The following is a 20,445-nucleotide window of genomic DNA, read 5'->3' on the forward strand; positions in this document are numbered from 1 at the left end:
ATTTTCATGGGTCTAAGAGGGCAACATCCAATGCAGAAAAAAATATGACTTGGCATCCACAGAATTATCCCAGTTCTAAAGTGTCATGCTACTTGCATCAGATGAGGTCCTCTGATCCAAATGTCTACCCATGTCTGAATGGAACACCAAATGTTGAAAAAAGCCTGGATCCTCAGGTGAATTCATTTTGTAATCAAGACCACATAGCTTGGGATCCAGAGACAAGTCCCAGTTCTAAAGAGTTATTCTCCTTGGATCAGATGAGAACCTCTGTGGATCCAAATATCCACCCAAGTCTGAATGGAACAGCTAATGTTGAAAAAAGCCATGAATCTCAAATGATTTCGCATATTGGTCAAGACCACCTATCTTGGCATCCAGAGACAAACCCCAGTTCTGAAGTCTTGTTCTCCTTGGATCGCATGAGAACCTCTGTGGATCCAAATATCCATCCAAGTCTGAATGGAAAACCTAATGTTAAAAAAAGCATTGATCTTCAGGTGACCTCACTTAGTAAGGAAGACCACCTAGCTTGTCACCCAGAGACAAGTCCCAGTTCTGAAGAGTCATTCTCCTTGGATGAGATAATAGCCTTTCCTGATTCTAATGCTTCCCCAAATCTGAATGGAACTACCAGTATTGAAGAAAGCCAAAATGCTCAGGTGACTTCACTTAGTAACCCAGCCAACCAAGCTTGTCACCCAGAGACAAGTCCCAGTTCTGAAGAGTCTTTTTTCTTGGATGAGATAATAGCCTTTCTTGATTCTGATGCTTCCTCAAGTTTGAATGGATCCCCCAATATTGAAGAAAACCTTGATCCTCAGGTGACCTCACTTAGTAACCCAGCCAACCTAGATTGTCACCCAGAGACAAGTCCCAGTTCTGAAGAGTCTTTCTTCATGGATGACATAATTGCCTTTCTTGATTCTGATGCTTCCCGAAGTTTGCATGGAACACCCAAAGTTGAAGAAAACCTTGATCCTCAAGTGACTTCACTTAGTAACCAAGTCAACCTAGCTTGGCACCCTGAGACAAGTCCCCTTTCTGAAGAGTCTTTCTTCTTGGATGACATAATGGCCTTTCTTGATTCTGATGCTTCTCAAAGTGTGAATGGAACACCTGATGTGGAAGAAAGACTTGATCCTCAGGTGACTTCATGTCCTATACAAGAACACTTAGCTTGGCATCCAGAAAGGAGTCCAAGTTCTGAAGAGTCATTCTCCTTGGATCATTTGAGAACCTCTCTTGATCCTAATGTCTACCCAAGTAGCAATGGAACACCCAATGTTGTGCAAAGCCTTGATCATCATGTGACTTTACTTAGTAACCGCGCCCCATATGTAGGTGAATCCTCAAATCCTTCAAGTTACCCTTCTTTTCAAAGGCAACCTCTTCAGCTTCTGATTTGGTTCAAGGAAAGGGTCCAGAGTTGAACGCAGACCTGCAGACACTGAGCCCTGTCTCTCCAATCAACCCTCAACCTTTGAAGCGCTACTCATGTTCCTACCCAGATTGTAGGAAATCTTACACAAAGGCTCACCACCTCAAAGACCACATGAAGAAACACACTGGAAAGAGGAGTTATGAGTGCAATGTGCCTGGCTGCAAATGGACATTCTACGGTTCAACAGATCTCAACAGACACATAAAAAAGCACAGTGGGGAGAGGCCCCATGCTTGTCCCCTCTGCAACAAAAGCTATTCCAGAACCTGTTACCTCAAGCAGCATCTGAAGTCTCATTCCCAAGCATCATTCACCAGTACAACCTGACTGTTCAAAAAATATCTTCCCTGAAATTGGTTTATTGTTTCTACCGACACCTCTGTCAACAAGTAGATTTTACTGTTCCCTGAAGATTACAAACAAATGAACAAACAAACTAACATTTAGAATTAGAAAGTGGACCATGTGTACCTCATATCTATTTATTTGCATAGGGAAACCTCAACTTATCCCTTTTCAATACCAAATTTTTAAATCTAAGTTACATAGAATGTATACTGAACTTTTCCTTTTTAATTTAATGTAAGTTGGCTACCTATCCCACCTCCTCAATGTGCTTCAGATGAAAGACACTTCACTAAGGAGTTTGCGATCAAGAGCTCAATGTATGTTCCCAAGGAGATGAATGCTGATATGGACGCAATTTATGCCTAAAATCAGGTGGAACTTGAAGAAAGACTCGACTTCTCAATCAGGAGTTTGAACTACAACACAAACTTGAAAATCTTTCTGCAAGAGTAGATGCAGTTGAGGAAGTAAACCTGATGATAAAATCAGAAAATCAAGTTCTTGGACAATATACAGATAACCTCATGTCTCCTTAAAGTGTTTTTCAAACAACTGAAACGAAAAGCAAAAGATAGTAAAGGGTTCATCTCACTATCTTCTATGGATTGCTGCTTTTGTTCTTTCTACATAAGCTTGGATATGATCCAAAAGTTAGAGTATCTTTGTTTGCTTCCCTGAGTATTTATAAAGACAATGTCAGATCTAGATAATACTAAAGCTTAACAGGAGCATCTCTGAGTTAACGTTCTATGTATATATTGCTCTATGAAAATGTGCACATGTAGAGACGTTATATTAAAATTACAGATATTTTTGAAACTTTAAGAAGAATCTTTTGCCAATTTCTAATATATATACACATATATTGTGTAGCACTGTGTTTTATCAAAAGTTTAACAAGTTAAATGTACAAGAAAATAAACATGTTGTGAAAAAGTGACCAAAATCATGTACTGAATGCAGAGCTTCTGTAACTTGTGCACCCACTTTTGCATCTACATCTGCCTCTTCCTCCCCATCTTTGTCAGGAGAAGACCTGCAGAGTTATCTCCAACAGAGTAACCTGAAACTAAGTATTGACACTATACCAAACTATGATACTTTCTTATCTATTGCTTGCCATTTGTGATTTTTACTAATAAGAGAGGATTGCTGATATCTTTTTAATCAACTGAAAATACATTGAAGCTATAAATAATTAAAGGTTTTCTGTGAAATGTAAACTGTCACATTCGGAAGCTAAATACATTTTGCAGATGATATGATGGTGTACTTAAGTGACCCCACAAATTCACCAGAAAACTCCTACAGCTGATAAACATTCAGCAAAGTGGCTGGACATTAAATTAATTCAAAAAAATCAGTAGCCTTCCTGTATTCAAAGGACAAACATGTGGAGAAAGAAATTAGGAAAAAGATATCCTCTACAATAGTCACAAAAACGATGAAATACCTTGGTGTGCCTCCAACTAAGTAAGTGAAGGACCTGTATGACAAGAACTTTAAACCTATAAAGAAGGATATCAAGGAAGGTCTCAGAAAATGGAAAGATCTCCCATGCTCATGTAATGGAAGGATCAACATTCTAAAAATGACCATCATACATAAAGCAATCTACAGATTCAATGTGATCCCCATTAAAATTCTAATGTTGTTCTTTATTGCGTTGGAAAGAGAAATGAGCAATTTCACCTGGAATAACAAAAGACTTAGAAAAGTGAAATCCATCCTCAGAAACAAGAAAACATCTGCGAGAATCACTATCCCTGACCTCAAGCTATAGTACAAGGCAATTCTGCTGAAAACTGTGTGGGACTGGTACAGAAATAGGCACATGGATCAATGGAATAGAATAGAAGACCCCGTAATAAGGCCCCACATATATGGTCACCTGATTTTTGAACAAGGTCCTGTAAACCTTCAATGGAAAAATGACAGCCTATTCAACAAATGGTATTGGTCCAACTGGCACTCAGCATGCAGAAGAATGAAAATAGACCCTTTCTTATCTCCTTGTACAAAGCTTAAGTGTAAGTGGAACAAATATATCCACATTAAACCAGATACACTGAAACTATTAGATGAGAAAATAGGGAAAACCTTAGAAAACATAGGCATAGGCAAATAATCTTCTGAATAAAACACCAGTGGCCCCTGCTTTAAGGTCAAAGATTAACAAATGAAACTTAATGAGTTTGCAAGTTTCTGTGAGGCTTAGGACAGTGTCAAGAAAACAAAACTGCAGCCAACAGAATGGGAAAAGATCGTTACCAACTCCACATCAGATAGAGGCCTAATATCCAAGGTATAAAAAGAACTCAAAAAGCTAGACACCAGATAATCAAACAACACTATTAAAAAATGTGGTACAGAGCTAAACAAAAAGTTCTCAATTGAGGAAAATCCAATAGCTGAGAAACATCTAGGAAGTGCTAGACATCCTTAGTGTTTTGTCTCAGTTGTATACCCAGAGTTTTTGAAACAAACATAGTTACAGTATTTTAGTCATTCTTTAACAAATTTTAAAAATTTTGTTTGTAGTTTCCATCTCATAAAGAGCTGATACCCAAAATATTAGCAAGTTTTTGTAACAGGAAAGATCCAATAATGGAACTGCTAGCTCTTTGATGGGCTGCTGACATGTGGAATCATCTAATGTACTAATGTAGGCATGGATGGGTGACTTAGTTATAAGGATATGTAATCCTCCCATTACAGACATTTTGCAACCATTTTGTGACATTGTTACAGATATTTAAATTTGTGTTCAAGTTCTGCTTTGCTATTTAATAAAAATATTTTCAGAAAAAAAAAGGTTGGTATGTTTGACATTTTTAAAATTTTATTGGATATTCTGAACATTTACATTTCTAATCTTATATCCTCCCCTTTACTCCCCTTTCCTCCTCCCTCAAACATGTTTTTATGAATTGCATCTCAAATAAAATGACTTCAAACACTAGTTTTTAAACTCTGTGATTTTTTTGGTACTTTTGTGATTTATTGATCTTTCTAATAAATATTTGTTGTGCACCTAGGTTTTTCTTTGTAATTATCCAGCTTTTCTAGAAAATATGGTTTTAACAGTAACACAATCTGCAAGCCCTTGGATATAAAGTAACTCTCCTTTACAGTAGACTTCTTGCAAATATTCCTGTCTCAAGTCTTCTTATTTCAACCCAAGTCACTATTGTACACAAATTCTAACTCATTCTTACACTTTAGTGTCTACACCTCTTATATATATTTCATGATGTTGGATTTCTAGAGATGTAAAAATTTAGAATAATGACAGGTCTTATTTTTCACATCTTTACTTGGACATATGTTAGGTTGACAATATGATCTTTGCAATATATATTAGCCACTTCTTTTGCTCCTCTATGCTATCTATCAGTCACTGGAATAAATTTTCATGATATTTTTTTATAGAACATTCAGTCCCCATTTTGACATCATCACAGAAATGTCTCTACATCATCATAGAGTTGTATAGCATATGTAAGGATATGGTACTATACCAAAATCTTGGTTTAACTTCTGGCTCTATTTTTTTTAAATGCTCAAGTGTTAAGAACTATCTTGTATATAATTGTCTTCTAATGTGATTTACACTCACTATTTATAAACTTCTTTATAAATTTATAAATGAAACACAAATTGATCGGAAATTATTCATTTACGAGGCCAATAAATATGTAAAGGGCTTTCACAACAGGTAGAATCATTACTTACACTTTGAAAATAAGAAATTCAAAATGAAATAATATAAATTCAGATACTATGGTAGAATTCTGATACAACCAAAAGAGTAAGACATAATGGTTTTGAGCTGACAAGGTCAGTGGTTTCCTCTGAGACTAAAACATTCCATCCTTCAGGAATCTTCAGGAATATTACTTAGGAAGGGAAACAAGTAATAATAGATCCAAGAAGTCCCTGAATAAGCACAAACCACCCATTATATACATTATGGCACTATTCCTTTGCAGCTCAAATCTACATGCCTGGGAGAGGTTTATATTATCATAGTCATTGAAAAAGGCACTATACAACCTGTTGTGCTGTCAATGTTCTTCAAGTTTCTAGCTCTAGTGACTTGTCACCAATGCTGCGGTGGACATTGATTATAAAGCTGCTTTTGAGTAATTTTTGCCCCTGTAACACGGAAAGAACCCCGGAGGGTATCTTCAGTCTGAAGAGACCCGTCCCAAGGAACAGCGAGACCACTCACTTCGGATGCAAGTAGTAAGAGTTTTATTTACACAGGTACCTGTGGGCACACAGTCTCTCAGAGGACTTGTGCGCTGGACAAAGGGCAGTCCCCTTTTTATAGGGCTTGGGGGGCAGAAGCAAGGTACAGAAGCAGAAGCATAGCAACAGTGTTTTAATTGGTTAGTTTAAATGAAACCAGGGTGAACTGGGGACAAGCTTCAAGTTCTTTGGAAAAGGGTGGCCTTGATCTCTCCTCTGGGACAGGGTGCTGATTTTCGTCCTTGTCTCAGCAGGTATGGAAAAATATTGTGTCTTTGCAATATTGTGTCTTTACCCCGGTCCAGGTTGTCAACCACAGATATCTTGTTTTGACAGGGACTGGGCTGTCTTCTGGCTCACTTTTGTTTCAGTATTTTTTCATCCCTGCCTGTTCTGGGCCTAGCACAAAATGGCGTTACTGCAGATAAAGCAGGAAGGGGTCTTTCATTCCCCCATTTTCTTATATACTCGAATGGAATCTTTCATTCGGGAGGTCTGGTCTCTCTCATTTTTGTAGCTCAGGTTCACATTGTTTTAGTTTATGGTACTGTTGAGTAAGAACTAAAGCTTGGATCGTGGATAGCCTGTCTTTCATGAATTGGACTAAGCAGTTTAGAATACAGGGTCAAAAGAGCAATATTAGGAGAATAATAATTAATGGTCCCATTATAGAGGAGACTAGAGTGGTAAACCATGGGGACTTGTTAAACCACCCTTTAAACCAACTTTGTTCAGACTCAAATAACTTCTGTCTTTGTTTGAGCCTTTCTCTGAGTTTAGCCATATTGTCTCTCACCAATTTAGTGTGGTCTGCATAGAAGCAGCACTCCTCTCTTAGTGCTGCACAGAGTCCTCCTTCTTGTAAAAATAGAACATCTAGTCCTCGTCTGTTTTGGAGCACTACCTCAGAAAGGGATGTCTGGGATTTCTCTAAGGTGCTGACCGACTCTTTTAACGCCTGTAAGTCTGCATGCATTGCCTGTTTCAGTTCTCTGAACTGTGAAGCTTGTATCAGGGCAGTAGTACCGGTCCCTATACGGGCCACTATGCCTCTCATTGTAACCCTTCCCAGGAGTAGGGCCAAGGTTAAGGATACCGGTTCTTGGCAGTTTCGAACTAGTCCCTCGAAATGTTGGTATATAAATTCAGGTTCATGATATGTAACCTTAGGCAATAATTTAATTAGCACACAGAATTCAGAGGTTTGGTTAAACACTGTAGTCATATACAGTGGGTTAGACCAGTGTTGCAAGCCCAATACATTCCTTGTCCTGCAGCTAAGTAGTAATTTCCTGCAGCAAGTCGCTGGGTCTGATTACAGAGGTCTTGATGAGTCAATGGGACTGCTCCCAGACAGAAATCTCTTTCTGACACTTTGGCCAAGGTTAACTTACGGCTGGGAATGGAGTAACAGGCATCTTGGGCGGTGGTGGAGTTACTATAATTTCCTAGAATGGCCATGCTCTCATAATATGGTGGGCTAGAGGTTAGGCATAACCAACATTCTTGGGTCCTCTCTGGGTCGTAAGAGTTTAGGGCTAGGTAAGCCTCCTGTATCAGGTTGAGAAGTCTATCTCCAGAGCCCACTACTTGAGGGCGACTGGTGACTTTGGAAGGTTGGGTGACTACAGACATGGAGGACTCTCTAGTCTTGGGATTTGGGGTTGTCGGGCTTACTGGTCTCTTAGATATACCTGGATTGGGTAGTTGCAGAGAGGGAGGCTTTTGGTCTGCCAGTACGAGATTGGGTCCCACTGCCCTAGTGGCTGTCTCCGCTTTGAGTTGAATCTTAAAGATGAGACCTCGATCTGGTCCAGACAAGTACCATCTTAATCCCCACATGTATCCTTTTATCTATTCTCTGGCTAGCTTTCCTCGCTCAGTGAAGGAGATGTTAAGGGGAAGGGAGGTGGTACCTGTCGAGCCTTTTTTCCACCCCCTCTTACCTTAATCTTGTCCCAGGTGGAGGAGGGCTTCCAATAGGCGTCTCTAGTGGTCTCACATCCCCAGGCTGCACAATAATAATAATCTAGGGACCCGCACTGTCTGTCCTTTTCCCAAGTTCGCCCATCACTGTGACAGACATAGAAGTATTGACCTGATAGACCATCTTTTGCAGCCTGGGAGCTACACCCGGTGCTGTCTCCATGGAGTCTTGCAGAGCCCGACGACTTTTAGCCAGGGCATCCTCCCCCCCGCTCCTTCTTTGGGGTTAGTCCCCGGGATATCCCATGTATCTAGGCCGGCCGCTTGACTGCAAAAATCGGGTGTAAGAGTGGGCCACCATGCATAAAGGGGATGATTTTCAGTCTTTTCCCAGATTATGTCCCCTGTCTGGGAGAGAACCTGCCAGGTCAATTTAAATACCCTGTGTGGGCTCTTTTCTTGACTACTGGCCAGTATAATTTCTACCGTCACCCAAATAATGATTAAGGTTCCCCACGGGTAAGTCTTATTTTTAAGGGGGTTGAGTGCGTTGAACCTTCTATGTCGCCTGCCTACCGTCGGAAGAATGAGCTGACTTAACGTGGGACGTGTGAATCCAAGCAGCTATCCCGTCTACCATGAGGGCGGTTGGTGTGGTGAGCAGCACAGTGTAGGGTCCTTTCCAGCGGGGTTTTAAGTTTTTAGTCTGATGCCTGCGGATCCATACAGTCTCTGACCTGGAAGGTGTGAGGTACCAGCGGCCTGTGTAGTTGTTCTTGATAGGCGGAGGCCAACGGTTTCCAGACCTCTTTCTGGATGATCTGGAGTGCCTGCAGGTGGGCTTTTAGAGACATATTATTAGCATGGCTGGCAACATCAGAGTCATAAAAGTGTATGGCTGGTGGGGGTGCCCCGTAAAGTATCACAAACGGGGTAAGTCCATGAGTGCCTGAAGTGTTTTGGGCACGATACAGGGCTAGAGGGAGTAGGAGTACCCAGTCTCTAGTGCCAGTTGCAAGCGTTAATTTGGTTAGAGTCTCCTTAATGGTTCTGTTCATACTTTCTACCTGTCCTGAGCTTTGGGGCCTATAGGCACAATGTAGTTTCCAATCAATCCCCAGTAGCTTAGCCACCAACTGACTTACCTGGGAGATGAAGGCAGGCCCATTATCTGACCCCAATACCGGGAGAAGACCATACCTGGGAATGATCTCCTCTAATAGCTTCTTGGCGACCAAGTGGCTGTTTCATGTTTGGTGGGAAAGGCTTCAACCCAACCAGAGAATGTATTTACAAATACTAGTAAGTACTTATAGCCATATAGTCCAGGTTTTACCTCCATGAAATCAATCTCCCAATGAGTGCCTTACCGGCGTCCTCTCACTCGAACTCCTGGGTGGGCCTTAGTTCTTCCTGCATTTGTTTGCGCACAAGCGGTGCAGTGATTTAGTACCTGTTGAAAGGTATTTTCTCCCTGCACAAGATAGTGCATGCTTTCCTCTTTATCTAGGATAGCTTTTAACTTTTTGGCACCAATGTGAGTCAACTGGTGTAGGGCTTTAATTAGTTCCAAAGTCTGTTTCAGGGGTATCACCACCTTATTTTTATAAATCCATTGTCTTTTCTTCCGGCAAGTGGGTGGCCCCCATTTTCTTTAGTAAATCTAAGTCTTGGTCATCATAACGATAGGCAGGGGGAGTAACGTTTGTTTCTTTTTGGGCGAGAGGGAAGGCTTGTGTGGAGGCTGCAGTCATGGCTACAGCAGCCTCCCGAGCGGCCTTATCGGCCATTCTGTTTCCTCGAGCCTCAGGACTGTCTCCTTTCTGATGCCCCGGACAGTGAATGATACTCAGTTTCTGGGGTAAGAATAGGGCCCCTAGTAGGGCCAGAATCTCAGTCTTATTTTTGATGTCTCTGCCCTCTGAGGTTAGGAGCCCCTTTCTCCGGTCTATTTCCACATGTATATGTAGTGTGGCAAAGGCATATCTGCTGTCTGTATAGACATTTAGTTTCTTACCTTTTGCCATCTGAAGGGCCTTTGTCAGGGTGATGAGTTCTGCTTTCTGGGATGATGTTCCTGGTAGTAGGGCTGTTGCCCAGATTACCTGAGTCTCAGTGGTCATGGCGGCTTCTGCTCGGTGCTCTCCATTGTTCAGAAAACTGCTGCCTTCTGTGTACCAAGTGAAATCTGCCTCATGAAGGGGAGTATCCGTCAAGTCTGGTCTGGTCCCATGGACTTCGGCGAGAATCTGAAGGCAATCATGTTGTTCTGGCATCTCGGGGAGGGGCAGCAGGGTGGCAGGGTTGAGTGTCACTACCTGACCAAAACGGACTCGGTCTGTGTCTAGAAGCATAGCCTGGTAATGAGTCATCCAGGCATTGGACAGCCACCTATCTGGTGGTTGTCTGACCAACGCCTCGACAGCATGGGGGGCATAGATGGTCAGAGGCTGGCCCATGGTCAACTTCCCAGTGTCTTTGGTGAGCACTGCAATGGCAGCCACCATACACAGGCAGGGTTGCCATCCTGACGCCACTGGGTCAAGTTTCTTGGACAGGTATGCCACTGGTCTCTTCCATGGCCCTATCTGTTGAGTCAATACTCCTTTGGCATAACCTTGTTTTTCATCTACAAACAACTCAAAGGGCTTAGTTAAGTCTGGAAGGCCAAGGGCCGGTGAGGATAGTAGGGCCTTTTTAATGTCTTGAAAAGCCTTTTGATGTTCTGGCCGCCAATCAAAGAAGACCCCCTGTTTGGTAAGGGGATATAAGGGGGCTGCCATTTCTGCAAACCCCGGTATCCAGAGTCGGCAGAACCCCGCAGTCCCCAAGAACTCCCTCAACTGTCAGGGTCCTCTGGGAACCGGAATGCCAGTGATGGTCTGCTTGCGGGCTTCCATCAGCCACCTTTTCCCTTGGCTAACTTGGTAGCCCAAGTATGTGACCTGCTGTCTACAAATCTGGGCCTTTTTGGCAGATACCCATATCCCAGGGTCAGCAATGTCTCAAGGAGGGCAGCCGTCCTTTCCCTGCATTTTTCGTCAGAGTTGGCTGCCAGTAAAAGTTCATCTACATACTGCAGTAGGATCAATGTCAGGTGTTGGACTCTGAAGTCGGCCAGGTCTCTGTGTAGAGCCTCATCAAACAAAGTGGGACTATTTTTGAATCCCTGGGGTAAGTGGGTCCAAGTCAGCTGTCCTGACAGCCCCATTTCAGGATCCTTCCATTCAAAGGCAAAGATAGGCTGGCTGGAGGGGTGGAGCCTCAGGCAGAAAAAGGCATCTTTGAGGTCCAATACAGTATACCAGATATGGGAAGGAGGTAACCCACTTAGCACGTTGTAGGGGTTAGGGACCGTTGGGTGGATATCTTCCACCCTTCGGATAACCTCTCTGAGATCTTGTACAGGTCGATAATCACCCGTGCCTGGTTTCTTGACAGGCAATAAGGGAGTGTTCCAAGGCGACCGGCAGGGGATCAGGATCCCCTGATCCAAGAGTCTTTTGATATGGGGCCTTATTCCTTGGTAAGCTTCCTGAGACATGGGGTACTGTTTGATAGATACTGGGGTGGCTGTGGCCTTTAGAGATATCATTAATGGTGGTTGCTGTTTGGCCAGTCCCATGCCCCCAGTCTCAGCCCAGGCCAGTGGGAATCTGTTCAACCAAGATGTGTCAGTTGACTCTTGGAAGTGTTTAGTCTCAGACTGTTCATACAGTCTGTATTCATCTTCCAAGTTGAGGGTTAAAACATGGAGGGGCTGTCCTAGGGGTCCCGTAATGCTAGCCCCTGTCTTTTCAAAATGGATCTGTGCTCTTAATTTGGTTAGGAGATCTCGGCCCAATAAGGGGTAAGGGCAGTCAGGCACATATAGAAAGGAGTGAATCACCTTACCGGTAGCCAGGAGCACTTTACTGTCTGTAGTCTACTGATATCTCTTGCCTCCTGTGGCTCTTTGGACCCAGGCTGATCGATCACTCAGTGGTCCCACCGGGTTGGTTAATACAGAATGTTGAGCACCTGTATCTACTAGGAAGGTGACTGGTTGCCCCCCAACATCAAGTGTTATCCAGGGCTCGGGGGGGTGCTCCTGGCCCCGACTCTCCTAATCTTCCAGTGTCAGAAGCGACCCCGGGGGTCTGGGTCGACGAGGCCCCTTAAGCCGTTTGGGGCAATCCCTGATCCAGTGACCTTTTTTCTTTGCAGTAGGCACACAGGTCTCGTTCTACTCTTGGTCCCCTTTGATCTCCCACCTGTCTCCCTAACTGTTGCGCTGATACTACTGTGGCCAGCAGTCTGCTAATCTCTCTACTTCTTCTACGTTCTCTTTGGTTTTCTCTTTCTTCTGTCTTCTTTTTAAATCTCTCCTCTCTTCTTGAGTCTCTCTCTTATTACATATATGCTCAGCCTCTTTTAAAAGGTCCTATATTGTACTTTCTCTAAGACCTTCTAAGCTCTCTAACTTTTTTTCTAATATCTGGTGCTGACTGCCAAATAAAGGACATGGCAAGATTGCATCCTGGATCTTCTGAATCATAAGGAGTATAGATGCGATATGCCTCTTTGAGTAGCTCTAGAAATGCAGAAGGCGACCCTTCAGGTCCCTGAATGACCTGCTTTACCAGAGCCAGAATTGTGGGGCGCCTTGTAGTTCCATGGAGACCAGCGATAAGCAACTGGCGATAGAGACGCAGGTGGTTCCTACCTTCCAGGGTGGCAAAGTCCCAATCGGGACGCTCAAGAGGAGAAGCGGCATCAATCTCATTTGGCAGCTGAGTGGGGCGGCCATTGTTGCCCAGGACATTTTACTGAGCTTCCCGAAAAACCCTCTGTTTCTCTTCAGTGGTCAGCAGCGCCTGCAGCAAGTGTTAACAATCATCCCAGGTGGGCTGATGGGTAACTAAAATAGACTCAATAAGGGAGGTCAGCATAGAGGGATCTTTAGAGAAAGGCGGGTTATTATTTTTTCAGTTATAAAGGTCAGAAGCCGAAAAGGGCCAGTATTGTAGCTGGCCGTTCAGTCCCGTTCGTAGGGGAAAAGCCTGGGAGGTGGAGTCTGGGGCTGGCTCCCGCTCCCAGAGTGCGCAGAGGAGTCTGGCCACTGGAGTTGGAGCCGGTTCAGCCGGGGGCAGAGGTGCCACAGGCACTGGAAAAGCTTACCCTGGTGCATGAGCAGCGGGATACGGTGGAGGCTCTTTGGCTCGTCTGTCAGGAGGTCCATTAGCATATTATCCCAGGTGGCAGCACAACCGGTTTTTCTTTCTTTTCTGCTTGGAGATTTTTAGTCATGGTGGGGTAAAGGGAAGACTGGGAGGGTAAAGCAGGGGCAGGGACCGATTGGAAGGGAGAGTGCAGAGTCGGTGCAGACGGGATAGGAGGGAGCTTAGGAGAAACAAAAGGCTTAACCCATGCAGGTGGGTATAAGGCAAGGTATTCCCAGGTGGCGATTGAAGGTACTTGGTCCAGGTGACCATGGGGACCTGGATCCATGATCTTGGCCTTTACCTGGGAAATAATATCAAGGTTAACGGTGCCGTCCTGCGGTCATCCTACGCTAAACGTGGGCCATTCTCCCGAGCAAAGCTTGGTCCACTTTCTCTTTTGGATTTCTACCGAGAGGTTATGGGCGGTGTCTCGAACATCCTTCCAGTGCTGCAGGGTAAGGCTCAAGGGGGTAGTGACAGTCTGGCCCATAGTTTCAAACAAGGCAACAATAAATACGGAACAAACAAACAAGAGACAAAGACGGATCAACACAGAACGTGCTGCTCGGCTCCAGGGCCAAGTCAAAACAAAAGTGTCAGATGGAGACCATACAGATGAGGGTCTGGATCCGGACCCCTTGTCTCCCAGAGGTTCCAAGTACCCTTCAGACAAGAGAAGGCCCCCAAAGTGTCCGATTCTGGTAGTGGATCCAGTCCCGATAAATCGGGCTCCATATGCCGGTGGAACATCTTCCAGGGATGCGGAGGGGAAGTGCAAGCTCCTCAGCTCCTTCCAAGTCCACCAAATACTAATTACTTGGTGCCAAGTACCGAAAATACAGAATTCACTGCACAGACAGTTAAACAATCACACACAAACAGGGGATGGCCAGCTTACCTCCCAATAGTGGGTCGGTGGTCCCTGGTTAGGGGTCTCAGATTCCCGGCCAATGCACCAAATGAAAGAACCCCGGAGGGTATCTTCCATTTGAAGAGACCTGTCCCAAGGAACAGCGAGACCAATAACCTCAGATGCAAGTAGCAATAGGTTTATTTACACAGGTACCTGTGGGCACACAGTCTCTCAGATGACTTGGGCGCCGGACAAAGTGCAGTCCCCTTTTTATAGGGCTTGTGGGGCAGAAGCAATGTACAGAAGCAGAAGCATAGCAACGGGGTTTTTATGAAACCAGGGTGAACTGGAGACAAGCCTCAAGTTCTTCGGAAAAGGGTGGCCTTGGTCCCTCCTCTGGGACAGGGTGCTGTTTTTTGTCCTTGTCTTAGCACGTATGGCAAAATATTGTGTCTTTAAAATAGTGTGTCTTTATACCGGTCCAGGGGGTCAACTGCAGATATTTTGTTTTGACAGGGACTTGGCTCTCCTCTGGCTCACTTTTGTTTCAGTATTTTTCCATCCCTGCTGTTCTGGGCCTAGCACAAAATGGCTTTACTGCAGCTAAAGCAGGAGAGGGTCTTTGAACACCTCATCTGTTTTTGGGAAAATAACCTCCATAAAACTTACTGATTCACCAAGTTAAAATTTAGTTCTCTCTCTCTCCACATCATTCCCTCCCTACCTCCATCCCCCCCTTTCTACCTCCCTCCCTACATACCTCCCTTTCACTCTCTCTATCTCTCAATCTCTCTCTCTCTCTTTCTTACTGTGCACACACACATACACAAACACACACACACACACATACACACACACACACACACACACACACACACACACACATATATATATATATATATATATATATATATATATATATATATATACCATGAGTCCTATCTGATATTAGTAGGCATGAATATTATGAATATTATGTCTTCCCAGGAAATATGATAGCTCAGGTATTAAGTGTTTTTTTTTATTTCAATATTGAAAAACATTAAAGACATGGAACACATGCTATTTTGTTGTGTTGGTTCTCACCTTTATGATAATTTCTACCTCCTTATCTCCTCAATGAAACAGAATACCACCTGGGTATCACTCCACCCTGGATCATCTATTCTCAGCATGTCTAGTCATATCCTCTCCAACTGAGGCCTAACCAGGCAGTCCAGAAAGAAGAAAAGAGTACCAATGTCAATGAACAGAGACTGAGATAGCCCCTGTTTAACTTCCTGAATGCTTCCTGGGCTCCACATGATGTTTGATTGTCAGTCTGTTTCCATACTCTACTGGATGAAGACTCAGGAGACAATAATGCTAGGTTCCTACATGCAAGCATAGCAGAGAAGCCAAGTATCATTAATATGGTCTAGTGTGGACTCTCTCCCATGAAATGTATCTCTCTATGGGATATTCATGGGAAGGCTGTTTCCTCACTATCTGTTCCATCTTTATCTCTGCACAATATGTAGGCAAGACAAATTTGAAGTTCTAACAAGGGCAGTAAGACAACATGAGAATATTAAGGGATTCAATTTGGAACAAAGTAGTCACAATATTATTGTTCACAGATGACTTGAAAGTATAAATAACAGACCCCCAAGTTTTACCAAAAAACTTCCACAGCTGATGAACACATTCAGCAAAGGTGCTTGTACAAAAAATTAATAAAAGAAAAATCAGTAGGCCTCATTTGTGCAAATGATGTGCTGAGACAGAATTTAAGGTGAAAATTCTCTTATACCACCCTAAAATCCTAAAAAAAAAATTCCTCATATGACTCTAACCCAGCAAGTCAAAAACCTATATAACAGGAACTTCATGTCTATGAAGAAACTGGGGACGATATCAGAAGATGCAAAGATATACCATGATCCCGACTGAGCAGGATTAACAAAATAAATTATACATCTTACCAAAACAATTTACAGATTCAAAATAATTTCCATTAAAATTGTAATACAATTATTTAGAGGCAATCTGACATATTCTGGTGTCTAGAGAGTATATACATATATTTCAGGACAAACAAACATGTTAAAAATATACAAAAAAAGCTTAAAAATAAATGTGTCACTCATAAATATTACTGATTAGTTGATATATACAAAACATAAATGAAGGAAATCAATGTGTACTGATACCAGGCAGTTCAATAGGACTATATATAGTTGGTGCTTCTAAATTTTGATTACCTCTCTAATGAGGAGTAGTTTGAAGGCACCACTCACATTCACACACACACTTACACACACACACACACACACACACACACACACAATTCAGATATATAAGAAAACCTGGTATCAGAGATGACAAAATGTTAAAAGTGTAGTGCTAATAACTAAGCAAGGAAATCAAACACAACCTGAAAATGTCAAAACAAGTAAGAGACAGCCCAACACACTAGAAAAGCAGGATTTGGACATAAAAACAAACTGCATGATAAGGATGATGAAGGTCTTCAAGAGGCACCTTAATTTCATGAGAACCAGTAAACAAGTTGAAGAAACACATGAGAACCATTAAACACGTAGAAGACCTTAAAGAGGCAACAGAAAAATCAGTTAAAGAGCTACAGGAAAATACAACCACACAGGTGATGGAATGAAAAACAAAAATAGAAAAAAAAAATAATCACAAAAAGAAACAACCCTGAAGATAGAAAACCTGAGAAAGAGATTAGAAATCATAGACACAAGCATTACCAACAGAATGCAAGAGATGGAAGAGAGTTTCTCAGGGGCAAAAGATACCACAGTAAACATTGGCACATCAGTCAGAGATAATGCAAAAATCTAAAAGCTTTATTCTAAAGCATCTAGTAAACCCAGGACTCAATGAGAAGAGCCAATCAAAGTATAATAGTTGTAGAAGAATATAAAGACTCCCAAATAAAAGTGTCACTAAATATCTTGAACAGAATTTTAGAAACTAATTCACTAACCTAAAGGAAGAGATGACAATGAACATACAAGAAGTCTACAGAACTCCAAATAGATTCGACTAGATAAATAAAATTCCCTCAGACATATAATATTCAAAATACCAAATATTCGAAACAAAGAAAGTATAGCAATAGAGGTATACTCAGCTTGGAATGTATAGCTTAACCTGTCCACTAAATCTGTGCTTTTACATGTTTAGAACTTTGTTTATACATTCCAAATTTTTAAAGGTTGTGTCTCTGTTTAGTTTCTCAGAATTGTGTTATTATAGCATGAACTGACTATGCCATGCATCAGGAACCTATGAAGGGCTTTCTGGATAGGTGGCAATCATTCAGTATATTCTGGCTTTTGTGAGTTTTATTCGAGGCTAATGTTTTTATTTGTCAGGCACAGGCTGAGTCTCAGACCTTTGTGATGCCTGGAAAATCTATGAGTTTGAATTTAACCATTTCTATGTCTTTAGTGTCTTACATTCTACAAATGAGGCTTTTTGCAAAAGTCTGAGAGTCCCCCAAATCCTTGTGTTTTTCTATCACTTGTGAAAAACAAAAAAGAAGAAAACCACACAAATATAATTCTACTTCTAACAGTAAAAATAATAGGGAACAATAATGGTTCTTTGATATCTCTTAGCATCAATGGATTCATTTCCCAAATAAAGAGACATAGACTATCAGAATGTATACACAATCTGAGTCCAACATTTTGTTGCATACAGGAAACTCATCTCAGGAACAAACACAAATTGTAACTCAGAGTAAAAGTTTAGGAATAAATTTCAAGGAAAAATGGTCCTATAAAGCAATCTGGAGTGTCTATTCTACTATCAAATAAGACAGATATTCTATCAAATGTTACCAACTTTGTTAAAGAAGAAAAATTTTGACTAATCACAGGGAAAAAAATCTATCTAGGTGAAGAACTGTGCTCCAAATACAAGGGCACCTACACTTATTTAAAAAAAAAAAAAAAACTGTATTAAAGCTCAAAGCATATATTATATCACACACAATAATAGTGGGAGACTTCCACATTCCACTCTCATCCATGGACAAGTCAGGGAAGCAGAAACTGAACAGAAGCATATTGAACCTAACAGAAATTTGAAAAATATTAATTTGTCCTATAAGACATAACTTTCTAAGACATCACCTCATGGAACCTTCACAAAAATAACCCTATTGTCAATCACAAAACAAATATCAATACGTAAAAAAAAAAAAAAAAAAAAAAAAAAGATTGAAATGATTCCATGCACCCTTTCAAATAACCATGGACTAAGGCTCGTATTCAAAAACAAAAGCAAATCAAAAAACCACATACACATGAATAATGCCCTACTCAACAATACCATGTTCAAAAAAGAAATAAATAAAATCTTAAGGATTTTCAACATTTAATGAAAATGAGAGCACACCAAACTGAAACTATGGGATGCAATGAAAGCAGTACTAAGAAGAAAACTCATTGCTTGGATTTGTTCCAAAGAAACTGCAGAGAGCATACACAGCCAGCTTGACAGAAGAACTAAAGTTATAAAACAAAAAGAAGAAGATACATCTAAGAGGAATAGACCGCAGGAAACACTCAAAATCAGAGCTGAAATCAACAATGTAGAAACAAACAGTGACTATACAAAAAATCAAAAAAACCAGGAGCTAGGTCTTTGATAAAATCAAAAAGATTGATAAAACCTGAGCCAGACTAACTAGAAGAGACCGAGACTATCTTATTTAACAAACTCAGAAAAGAAAATGAAGATATAACAACAGAAACTGAAAAAAGTAAAAACAAATTTTCAGATCCTGCAAAATAAGTATATACTCAACCAAACAGAAAACCTTGAGAAAATGTCACATATTCTCCATATTACCAAAGATCAAATTTAAATCTAAATCAAGTAAATCATTACAACAGTCCCATAATCCCTATATAAAAACAAGCACTCATCAAAAGCCTATGATCCCAAGGTGGAGAAAAAGGCAATGGTCTCAGAGCCATATTTTATCAGACATTCAGAAAGGAACTGATACCAATACTGTCAAAACTATTTCAAGAAATAAAAAGGGAAGAAACACTACACAAATCATTCTTTGAAGCCAAAATTACTCTCATGCTTAAATCACACAGAGTCCCTGCAAAGAAAAAAAGAATGTGTCAGACAATATTCCATCATGAACATCAGTGAAAATATTCAATCGAATTCTTGTAAACTGAATACTAGAACACAACACATGATCATTCACCATGATCAAGTAAAGTTCATCCCAGGGATACAGGGAGAGTTCATTATATGAGAATCCATCAAAGTAATCAACCAAAAACATAATCAAATAAATAAACCATATGAATATCTCTTTAGTTGCTTAGAAGTCACTTGAGAAAATAAAACACCACTTCATGTTAATGGTTTGGAAATATTAGGAACTTTAGACTCATCCTTAAAGATAGTAAAAGCAATATACAGCAAATGAGCAGCCAATATTAATCTAAATAGGGAGAACGCTGAAGCAATCACACTAAAATCAGATACTTGACAAGTCTGCCCACACTGCTCATACTCTTCTTCTGCAATGGAGTACTGGAAGTCTTAACTAGAGCAATCATACCACAAATGCAGTCAAAGGGATGTAAATTAGAAAGCAAGATGTCAGATATCACTATTTGTTGATGATATGATAGTATACTTAAGTGACCCAAAGAATTCCACCAGAAACCTTTTCCAGCTGATAAGCTGTATTTTCCCCAATCCCTTTTGCTTTCAATGGCCTCTCATAGTAACAAGCCTCAACAGTTCTTCATGGCCCCTTCAAAACCAGGACCACATGGGGGAATCTTACATATTACTAAGTACAGCTGCTGTGTGAGGTGCAACTCTCAATGTCTCAAAAACACAGATTCTATCTGCTCTCAAAAATACTTTTCAAAAGATTTTACCACAGTGATGCTGGTCTGTTCTTAATCATCACTAATTTTTTAGCTCCAGATAAACAACATCAATTGTCCCAGTAGCCTCCTTCCCTTGATAATAAAGCCAGAGACCCAGGCTTGAAGCTGCTGAGTTTTGCTGGTTGCAGGAGCTGGAACCTGGCCCCGTTTTCTATTACATTATCACTACATGGCTATTTTCTAACTCCTTCACTGCTTAAGAAATTTTCCACCCAACTACCTGAAAACAAATCTTTAGGCCACATACTCAAATTCTGCACTGAAATAGACCACATGATTTCTGGCCAGGTCTGAACAGTTCAGATCACCATCACCAACAAAGTCTTCCATATACCTCCAAGGATAGTTTATTAAACCCCATTTAAATTATTCCAGTACTCTTTAAATCCAAAATACCAAAATCCACATTCTTCCAAACAAATGAATGATAAGGCCTATCAAAGCAATAACCCCTTCTTCCTGCCATCT

This window comes from Micromys minutus (assembly GCF_963924665.1).
Source record: "Micromys minutus genome assembly, chromosome: X".
Lineage (NCBI taxonomy): Eukaryota > Metazoa > Chordata > Mammalia > Rodentia > Muridae > Micromys > Micromys minutus.